Consider the following 10,000-nt stretch of genomic DNA (forward strand, 5'->3'; position numbering starts at 1 on the left):
CCGTAGCGGCTGCCGCCCCGTCGGTCAGCGGCAGCTTATCGGGGATAACTTCGGGACGGAAAGTCCGATCCGGTTGGGGTGAACTGCTACTGAACGGGGTGGGGGGGCCGCACAGACCAGTAGCGGGCTTGTGCAGCTGCCGCTTGGCCCGGCCGAGGTACAGCCGTTGGCTGGAGACCGCTTTCCGACTGCTGAGCCGGAGCCGCGGGGGCCCACCTTGACGCGCCGGCTGTCCTAGCAAGCCAGGGGCAAGGGGCATCCAGTGGTACCGGAACGGAGTCGGTCCGACACCGGGAAGCCGGGTGCCCGTCGCTCCGAATCGAGCCCGGTGTTTTCGTGCGTGTAACAGGGCGGGCGTTTGGACCCGGTTGTCCGGGAGCGGGTCCGCAACGGCGGGAGGTTGCCTGAGTTTGGCCGGCCGGCAGTCGAACGCCTTTGGCTCCGGACTCCCGTGTCCGATTTCGGTCAGGGAGGGCTCATTGGAAAGCCCCGGCGCTGGCGCACACTATATTATCGGACTGGATCCCGGCAAGTTCGGGAAAGTGTCGGCGACCCGTACCGGCTGCCGCCCCGTCGGTCAGCGGCAGCTTATCGGGGATAACTTCGGGAAGGAAAGTCCGATCCGGTCGGGGTCAACTGCCACTGAACGGGGTGGCGGGGCCGCACAGACCAGTAGCGGGCTTGTGTAGCTGCCCCTTTCCCCGGCCGAGGTACAGCCGTTGGCTGGAGACCGCTTTCCGACTGCTGAGCCGGAGCCGCGGGGGCCCACCTTGACGCGCCGGCTGTCCTAGCAAGCCAGGGGCAAGGGGCATCCAAGGGTACCGGAACGGAGTCGGTCCGACACCGGGAAGCCGGGTGCCCGTCGCTCCGAATCGAGCCCGGTGTTTTCGTGCGTGTAACAGGGCGGGCGTTTGGACCCGGTTGTCCTGGAGCGGGTCCGCAACGGCGGGGGATTGCCTGTGTTTGGCCGGCCGGCAGTCGAACGCCTATCGCTCTGGACTCCCGTGTCCGATTTCGGTCAGGGAGGGCTCGTTGGAAAGCCCCGGCGCTGGCGCACACTATATTATCGGCCTGGACCCCGGCAAGTTCGGCAAAGTGTCGCCATCCCGCAGCGGCTGACGGGCCGCCGGTGAGCGGCAGCTTATCGGGCATAACTTCGGGAGGGAAAGTCCGATCCGGTCCGGATCAACGGCAGCCGAACGGGGTGGCGGGCCCGCACAGACCAGTGCCTGGCTTGTGTAGCTGCCCCTTTCCCCGGCCGAGGTACAGCCGTTGGCTGGAGACCACTTTCCGACCACTGAGACGGCGGGGCGGGGGGCGGCCTGCACGCGCCGGCTGCCAGAGCAAGCCAGGGGCAAGGGGCATCCAACGGTATCTGAACGGAGTCGGTCCGACACCGGGAAGCCGGGTGCCCGTCGCTCCGAATCGAGCCTGGGGTGTACGTGTGTTTAACAAGGCGGGCGTTTGGACCCGGTTGCCCGGCACCAGTCGAACGCCTGTCGCTCCCGACTCCCGTGTCCGATTTCGTTCGGGGATGGCTCGTTGGAAAGCCCCGGCTCCGGCGCACACTATATTGCCGAAGTGGCCCCGGGCGAGTTCGGGAAAGTGTCGCCGTCCCGCAGCGGCTGACGGGCCGTCGGTCAGCGGCAGCTTATCGGGGATAACTTCGGGAAGGAAAGTCCGATCCGGTCGGGGACAACGGCAGCTGAACGGGGTGGCGGGGCCGCACAGAGCAGTGCCTCGCTTGTGTAGCTGCCTCTTTCCGCGGCCGAGGTACAGCCGTTGGCTGGAGACCGCTTTCCGACCACTGAGACGGCGGGGCAGGGGGCGGCCTGCACGCGCCGGCTGCCAGAGCAAGCCAGGGGCAAGGGGCATCCAGCGGTATCTGAACGGAGTCGGTCCGACACCGAGAAGCCGGGTGCCCGTCGCTCCGAAGCGAGACCGGGGTTTTTCGTGTGTAACGTGGCGGGCCTTTGGACCCGGTTGGCCGGGCGGCAGTGGAACACACACAGACACTCGCATACACTGAGAGAGACAGAGAGAAGATAGAGATACACAGAGTGAGAAAGACAAAGTCAACTCAGTAACTGAAATGTGAAAACTGACAACTGGGAAACCAAAAGTCAGAGTGGCAAATGATGAACCAAGGTGGCAAATGATTAACTGAAAACTTGTCATTCACATTTGGGACGGAATTCAGGATGGGAATGTATTCGGCCGCCTTACCGGGGCTTGGGGGTGCTGCTTTCCCGCTTGTGGAACCGAGTTGGGGTCGTCAAATGGCCTGGTGCATTGTTTGAAACACTGGTTAATGAGTTGTCAAGGTCGGAAATCATAGAACATAAGAGCAGCTCATTAACTGAAATTTTGAACATCGACAACTGGTTAACCAAAAGCCAGAGCGACAAATGATTAACCAAGGAGGCAACTCATTAACTGAATTTCGAACATCGACAACTGGTTAACCAAAAGCCAGAGCGACAAATGATTAACCAAGGAGGCAACTCAGTAACTGAATTTCGAACATCGACAACTGGTTAACCAAAAGTCAGAGCGACAAATGATTAACCAAGGAGGCAACTCATTAACTGAATTTCGAACATCGACAACTGGGTAACCAAGAGTCAGAGCGACAAATGATTAACCAAGGAGGCAACTCATTAACTGAATTTCGAACATCGACAACTGGTTAACCAAAAGACACAGGGACAAATGAGTAACCAAAGGGCCAACTCATTAACTGAAATTTCAAAGAGGCAACTCATTAACTGAAATTTTGAACATCGACAACTGGTTAACCAAAAGCCAGAGCGACAAATGATTAACCAAGGAGGCAACTCATTAACTGAATTTCGAACATCGACAACTGGTTAACCAAATGTCAGAGCGACAAATGATTAACCAAGGAGGCAACTCAATAACTGAATTTCGAACATCGACAACTGGTTAACCAAGTGTCAGAGCGACAAATGAGTAACCAAGCAGGCAACTGATTAACTGAAAACTTGTCTTTCACATTTGGGACGGAATTCACGATGGGAATGTATTCGGCCCCCTTACCGGGCCTTGGGGTGCTGCTTTCCCGCTTGTGGAACCGAGTTGGGGTCGTCAAATGGCCTGGTGCATTGTTTGAAACACTGGTTAATGAGTTGTCAAGGTCGGAAATCATAGAACATAAGAGCAGCTCATTAACTGAAATTTTGAACATCGACAACTGGTTAACCAAAAGCCAGAGCGACAAATGATTAACCAAGGAGGCAACTCATTAACTGAATTTCGAACATCGACAACTGGTTAACCAAAAGACACAGGGACAAATGAGTCACCAAAGGGCCAACTCATTAACTGAAATTTCAAAGAGGCAACTCAATAACTGAAATTTTGAACATCGACAACTGGTTAACCAAAAGCCAGAGCGACAAATGATTAACCAAGGAGGCAACTCATTAACTGAATTTCGAACATCGACAACTGGGTAACCAAAAGACACAGGGACAAATGAGTAACCAAAGGGCCAACTCATTAACTGAAATTTCAAAGAGGCTACTCATTAACTGAAATTTGAACATCGACAACTGGGTAACCAAATGTCAGAGCGACAAATGAGTAACCAAGCAGGCAACTGATTAACTGAAAACTTGTCATTCACATTTGGGACGGAATTCACGATGGGAATGTATTCGGCCCCCTTACCGGGCCTTGGGGTGCTGCTTTCCCGCTTGTGGAACCGAGTTGGGGTCGTCAAATGGCCTGGTGCATTGTTTGAAACACTGGTTAATGAGTTGTCAAGGTAGGAAATCATAGAACATAAGAGCAGCTCATTAACTGAAATTTTGAACATCGACAACTGGTTAACCAAAAGCCAGAGCGACAAATGATTAACCAAGGAGGCAACTCATTAACTGAATTTCGAACATCGACAACTGGTTAACCAAAAGACACAGGGACAAATGAGTCACCAAAGGGCCAACTCATTAACTGAAATTTCAAAGAGGCAACTCAATAACTGAAATTTTGAACATCGACAACTGGTTAACCAAAAGCCAGAGCGACAAATGATTAACCAAGGAGGCAACTCATTCACTGAATTTCGAACATCGACAACTGGTTAACCAAATGTCAGAGCGACAAATGATTAACCAAGGAGGCAACTCAGTAACTGAATTTCGAACATCGACAACTGGTTAACCAAGAGTCAGGGCGACAAATGATTAACCAAGGAGGCAACTCATTAACTGAATTTCGAACATCGACAACTGGGTAACCAAAAGACACAGGGACAAATGAGTAACCAAAGGGCCAACTCATTAACTGAAATTTCAAAGAGGCAACTCATTAACTGAAATTTTGAACATCGACAACTGGTTAACCAAATGTCAGAGCGACAAATGAGTAACCAAGCAGGCAACTGATTAGCTGAAAACTTGTCATTCACATTTGAGACGGAATTCACGATGGGAATGTATTCGGCCCCCTTACCGGGCCTTGGGGTGCTGCTTTCCCGCTTGTGGAACCGAGTTGGGGTCGTCAAATGGCCTGGTGCATTGTTTGAAACACTGGTTAATGAGTTGTCAAGGTCGGAAATCATAGAACATAAGAGCAGCTCATTAACTGAAATTTTGAACATCGACAACTGGTTAACCAAAAGCCAGAGCGACAAATGATTAACCAAGGAGGCAACTCATTAACTGAATTTCGAACATCGACAACTGGTTAACCAAAAGACACAGGGACAAATGAGTAACCAAAGGGCCAACTCATTAACTGAAATTTCAAAGAGGCAACTCATTAACTGAAATTTTGAACATCGACAACTGGTTAACCAAAAGCCAGAGCGACAAATGATTAACCAAGGAGGCAACTCATTAACTGAATTTCGAACATCGACAACTGGTTAACCAAAAGCCAGAGCGACAAATGATTAACCAAGGAGGCAACTCATTAACTGAATTTCGAACATCGACAACTGGTTAACCAAAAGTCAGAGCGACAAATGATTAACCAAGGAGGCAACTCATTAACTGAATTTCGAACATCGACAACTGGGTAACCAAGAGTCAGAGCGACAAATGATTAACCAAGGAGGCAACTCATTAACTGAATTTCGAACATCGACAACTGGTTAACCAAAAGACACAGGGACAAATGAGTAACCAAAGGGCCAACTCATTAACTGAAATTTCAAAGAGGCAACTCATTAACTGAAATTTTGAACATCGACAACTGGTTAACCAAAAGCCAGAGCGACAAATGATTAACCAAGGAGGCAACTCATTAACTGAATTTCGAACATCGACAACTGGGTAACCAAAAGACACAGGGACAAATGAGTAACCAAAGGGCCAACTCATTAACTGAAATTTCAAAGAGGCAACTCATTAACTGAAATTTTGAACATCGACAACTGGTTAACCAAATGTCAGAGCGACAAATGATTAACCAAGCAGGCAACTGATTAACTGAAAACTTGTCATTCACATTTGGGACGGAATTCACGATGGGAATGTATTCGGCCCCCTTACCGGGCCTTGGGGTGCTGCTTTCCCGCTTGTGGAACCGAGTTGGGGTCGTCAAATGGCCTGGTGCATTGTTTGAAACACTGGTTAATGAGTTGTCAAGGTAGGAAATCATAGAACATAAGAGCAGCTCATTAACTGAAATTTTGAACATCGACAACTGGTTAACCAAAAGCCAGAGCGACAAATGATTAACCAAGGAGGCAACTCATTAACTGAATTTCGAACATCGACAACTGGCTAACCAAAAGACACAGGGACAAATGAGTAACCAAAGGGCCAACTCATTAACTGAAATTTCAAAGAGGCAACTCATTAACTGAAATTTTGAACATCGACAACTGGTTAACCAAAAGCCAGAGCGACAAATGATTAACCAAGGAGGCAACTCATTAACTGAATTTCGAACATCGACAACTGGATAACCAAATGTCAGAGCGACAAATGATTAACCAAGGAGGCAACTCATTAACTGAATTTCGAACATCGACAACTGGTTAACCAAGAGTCCGAGCGACAAATGATTAACCAAGGAGGCAACTCATTAACTGAATTTCGAACATCGACAACTGGTTAACCAAATGTCAGAGCGACAAATGATTAACCAAGGAGGCAACTCATTAACTGAATTTCGAACATCGACAACTGGGTAACCAAAAGACACAGGGACAAATGAGTAACCAAAGGGCCAACTCATTAACTGAAATTTCAAAGAGGCTACTCATTAACTGAAATTTGAACATCGACAACTGGTTAACCAAATGTCAGAGCGACAAATGAGTAACCAAGCAGGCAACTGATTAACTGAAAACTTGTCATTCACATTTGGGACGGAATTCACGATGGGAATGTATTCGGCCCCCTTACCGGGCCTTGGGGTGCTGCTTTCCCGCTTGTGGAACCGAGTTGGGGTCGTCAAATGGCCTGGTGCATTGTTTGAAACACTGGTTAATGAGTTGTCAAGGTAGGAAATCATAGAACATAAGAGCAGCTCATTAACTGAAATTTTGAACATCGACAACTGGTTAACCAAAAGCCAGAGCGACAAATGATTAACCAAGGAGGCAACTCATTAACTGAATTTCGAACATCGACAACTGGTTAACCAAATGTCAGAGCGACAAATGATTAACCAAGCAGGCAACTGATTAACTGAAATTTTAAAATTGACAACTGGATAACCAAAAGTGGGAACTCATGCTTCGGACGGGCTTACATACGGCAGGCTGACGCCCGGCAGAGGCCCGGGCTTCGCCTCCCTTGCGTAAGCGACCGTCTCCGAATCGATTAAAGGCGTAAAATCGGAGTTCAGAGCGGGAAAATTTTTTCCCGAAAACGGCCGGAAAAAAAAAAATGTCTCCTTTTCCGCCGAGCAGGGTGGCATTCGAACGGGCACGGGAAGCCGCGTCTAACGGTGTAAAAACGGCTTGGCTCCGACGCGGGAGTGCGGAGATATGGCCGTTCAAAGTTGTACTGGAAGTCCGGAAGGAGAAAAATTTGACTGCCTGTAGCCGAAAAAAGTTCCAGCGGTCGGTCACAAAAGTCAAATCCGTCCCGCTGATTTGACACTTGTCATTTCTGGCAGGGGGGATTGGCGGGGTACCTGGAGAATGGTAGGAGGTGGTTTTTCGAGACTTTATCTGTTTTCCAGATTACTGTCTAGGGCCTCCAGGTCTGCAGAGACCGACCCGGGCTGCCGTCCAACCGACTTTTAACCCTTTTTGGGTGGAAATTTATTTCCATTTTTAACCAATTTTCGGGTTTTTGGTCGGGCTTAAAAACGGCAGCCTGACGCCCGGCAGAGGCCGGGGCTTCGGCTCCCTTGCGTAAGGGACCGTATACGAAACGATTAAAGCCGAAAAATCCGAGTTCAGAGCGGGAATTTTTTTTCCCGAAATCGGCCGAAAAATAAAAAAATTCTCCTTTTCCGCCGAGCAGGGCGGCATTCGAACGGGCACGGGAAGCCGCGTCTAACGGTGTAAAAACGGCTTGGCTCCGACGCGGGAGTGCGGAGATATGGCCGTTCAAAGTTGTACTGGAAGTCCGGAAGGAGAAAAATTTGACTGCCTGTAGCCGAAAAAAGTTCCAGCGGTCGGTCACAAAAGTCAAATCCGTCCCGCTGATTTGACACTTGTCATTTCTGGCAGGGGGGATTGGCGGGGTACCTGGAGAATGGTAGGAGGTGGTTTCTCGAGACTTTGTCTGTTTTCCAGATTACTGTCTAGGGCCTCCAGGTCTGCAGAGACCGACCAGGGCTGCCGTCCAACCGACTTTTAACCCTTTTTGGGTGGAAATTTATTTCCATTTTTAACCAATTTTCGGGTTTTTGGTCGGGCTTAAAAAACGGCAGCCTGACGCCTGGCAGAGGCCGGGGCTTCGGCTCCCCTTGCGTAAGGGACCGTATTCGACCCGATTAAGCCCCGAAAATGGATCCAAATGTCGGCCGACCAAGTAAGCTTGCTGGGGAGAGAGACTAAGTCCCAGCCTGGGCACATCATTAACCATAAATGAAAAAGGCGAGGCCGAGTCTGGTGCATGGCTAACTGATTAACCAAATTGGCAAGGCCCGGGCTGAAAGTGAATGAGCGACCCGTGGCCAGGGGGCTGGAATGCGGGAGAGAATCCAACCCCCAAAATATGGAAGTCCGATGAGAAAATATTCGGCCGCCTTTTGCGGGCCTCGGGTGTTGCTTCCCGGCCTGGGAAAGTGAGTTGCTCCCGCCGAATTGACATGTGCATTTAACGATTTCGAGACATGATTAACCAAAACGCGGAAGTCCGATGAGAAAATATTAGGGCCCTTCAAGCGGGCCTCCGGTGATGCTTTCCGGCTTGGGAAAGTGAATTGCTCCCGCCGAATTGACATGTGCATTTAACGATTTCGAGACATGATTAACCAAAACGCGGAAGTCCGATGAGAAAATATTCGGCCGCCTTTTGCGGGCCTCGGGTGTTGCTTCCCGGCCTGGGAAAGTGATTTGCTACCGCCAAATTGACATGTGTCATTTCTGGCAAGTGTCTCAGGACATAGTTAATGAGTTGCAGTTTGGGAAATCATTAACCTCGTCGGAAGTCCCGATGAAGAAAAAAAAAAGTGCCATTTGCGGGGATTTGGGTGCTCCTGGTCGGATAGAGGTGGCCGTTTGACCCGCTGATTTGACACTTGTCATTTCTGGCAGGGGGGGTTGGCGGGGTGCCCGGAGATTTTCGGGAACACGATTTTCAGAACAAAATTCACTCAGCGGGAGCACTTTGAAAATGCCCGAAAAGTGTTACTTTGCTAAAAGGCTCATTTTATCAATATAGAGACCTTTCAAAGAGTATTGGAAAGTCATATTAAAGTGGTTTTGTGGCTTTTATGACTTAATGACAAAAAACTCTAAGTGTGAATCTGAAATCGTAGACAGACAGCAGAAACATATAAATAATTCCAGCGTCTAAGTTTCATTTGCTGTCTGTCACACAGGTGCCTCTGAACCGGTCAGGGCCTGTGACCCCACTGAGCTTGTGTTTTGTGGCTTATGCACACGCAGTGTTTGCACCAAGTTCCCCTGTGTTGTGCGCTCAGTGGGCCCGTCCAAGACAGCAGAAACAAGATGTACATGCCAGCGTCTTTAAAGTTTCATTTGTTGTCTTGTCACACAGGTGCCTCTGAACCGGTCAGGGCCTGTGACCCCACTGAGTTGTTTACTGGGGCTAATGCACAAGCAGTGTTTTGTCAGAGAGTTCCACTGTGTTGTGCGCTCAGTGGGTCCGTCTAAAATGACAAGACAGCAGAAACATTCCAGCGAGTTTCATTTGTTGTCTTGTCACACAGGTGCCTCTGAACGGGTCAGGGCCTGTGACCCCCGCTGAGTTGTTTACTGGGGCTAACGCACAAGCAGTGTTTGTCAGAGAGTTCCACTGTGTTGTGCGCTCAGTGGGTCCGTCTAAAATGACAAGACAGCAGAAACATTCCAGCGAGTTCCATTTGTTGTCTTGTCACACAGGTGCCTCTGAGCGGGTCAGGGCCTGTGACCCCATTGAGCTTTGTGAGCAACGTATGCACACGCAGTGTTTGCAACGAGATTCCCTGTGTTGTGCGCTCAGTGGGCCCGTACGACCGATTTGGTGACTCGCGTCCGTAGTGGGAGTCCCCGGGCCGGCCCAGTATAGAGAGAGGCTGGTGTTCAGGCTATTTCGGGGTTTCCTCTCGTTTCTGTCGCTGGTGACAAGACGGGCATGCACACGGCGAGTCAGAGAGAGAGGGTGTCGGCGCAGCTCCCGGTGTTTTCTTCCTTGGCCGCGCCCTTCTCTTTGTCCTTGAAACTCTTTCGCGTGAGTCCGAGACGTCCTGTGATTCTCAGTGGTCCTATTCAAGCAGCGGAGCGGGTGTCTGCCTCTTGTGCACGAAATCTTGTGTGCTCAGTGCGTCCCGTTCTGCTAGCTGAACACGCTATTTCTCTGGCAAATTTGAGCAAAGAAACGCGCACGCAGACAGACAC

The sequence above is a fragment of the Somniosus microcephalus genome, unplaced genomic scaffold (genome assembly GCF_052327205.1).
Source record: "Somniosus microcephalus isolate GS21.2 unplaced genomic scaffold, FLI_Smic_1.0 scaffold1877, whole genome shotgun sequence".
Classification (NCBI taxonomy): domain Eukaryota; kingdom Metazoa; phylum Chordata; class Chondrichthyes; order Squaliformes; family Somniosidae; genus Somniosus; species Somniosus microcephalus.